We start from the raw sequence: 1,456 nt of genomic DNA on the forward strand, positions 1-1,456 counted from the left end.
AGGAGGAGGAGGAGAAGAGGAGGAGGAGGAGGAAGAGGAACAAGAAGGAGGAGAAGACAGCATTTTGGTCAATATAATACAGTAAAAGATAATAAAAATACTTACAAAGTAGTGGTTATAATGTAGAGACATTTCTTCTTAACCTGGGGGTTCTGACAGGGACAGGTAATCTCAATTTAGATTACATATTCAGTGGCTTCAGTGGAGATGCACATGATAATGAGAGATCAACAAAATGCATTTGAGTCAGATTAGGTTTGATTCTGGAACGCTTGAGTGTATGGCGCATTCAACAAAAGACTAATTTTAGTGATTTAGTAATGTGTATAGTATTGGATGAAATTAATATGCAATGGAGGATAATATTAAGATGAATTTCTAAAGTATGAGAAATTATCAAGCAGGTAATGGTGTGAGAAACATAACAAGCATTATATTCTCTAGAGAATAAAAAAATAACTTGAGATTATAAATTAGAAAGCTAGTGAGAACTATAAAGGACTTTTTTTCTAAAAATAATTTGGTTGATATTGATAGTATTCCACATACTTCTACTCAAAGTGTTTAATTCTGAATCTATGAAAATACTTTGGGGCATTACCTTTGTTTATTCATTTATCTGTCAATGGATATATATCCTATTTCCAAGAACTAGCTGCTATCAGTTGTGCTACTATAAATGTGAGTATTTATGTAACCCTAAAATATGATGATTTTAATTTTTTTGTAAAGGTTCCCAGAAGGGGAACAGCTAGGCTAAATGGAATTTCTAGGTATAGTTGTTTGAGAAACCTCCACACAGATTTCCACAGTAGTTGTATGAGTTTACATTCTCACCAACAATGTAAAGTTCCTTTTTGCCTATATCTTTGCTAGCATTTATCATTATTTGATAATAGCCATTATTTTCCAGGCTAAGATACAATCCCAATGCAGGTTTAACTTGTATTTCTCTAATATCAGCAATGTTGAACTTTTTTGTGTGTGTTTGTTAGTCATTTATACTTATTCTATATGTACTTTTTTTCTGTATTTTAGGGAAGGGTCTACAGGGTGTTCAGGGTCCCACTACTAGATCAGACTCATAGTGATCCACCTATTTATAGCCTCCCTCCCAAGAGCTGGTATTACAAGCACACACCACCACACCATCTCAGTTGCCGTCTCAGTGCACCCCAGGGGTGGGGCTGGCATGGCAGGCCCGGGATTGAACCCCTGGCCCCTGTACCTGTTTGCAGGTGCTTTAATCCACTGAGTTCCTTGGCCATCCCTCTATATATACTTTTTATACATTTGTGTATTCATTTTATTTGCCCATTGTAAAAACCTGATCTTATTTTGAGGGTCTAATTTATTTTCATTCTTTTTTATTTATTTATTTATTTTATTTTATTTTTCAACAAATAATACACTGCATATATTCTTCTTAGTGGTTAATTGCTGTACAAGACGCGGA

This window comes from Octodon degus, unplaced genomic scaffold (assembly GCF_000260255.1).
Source record: "Octodon degus isolate 3935 unplaced genomic scaffold, OctDeg1.0 scaffold00028, whole genome shotgun sequence".
Taxonomy (NCBI): Eukaryota; Metazoa; Chordata; class Mammalia; order Rodentia; family Octodontidae; genus Octodon; species Octodon degus.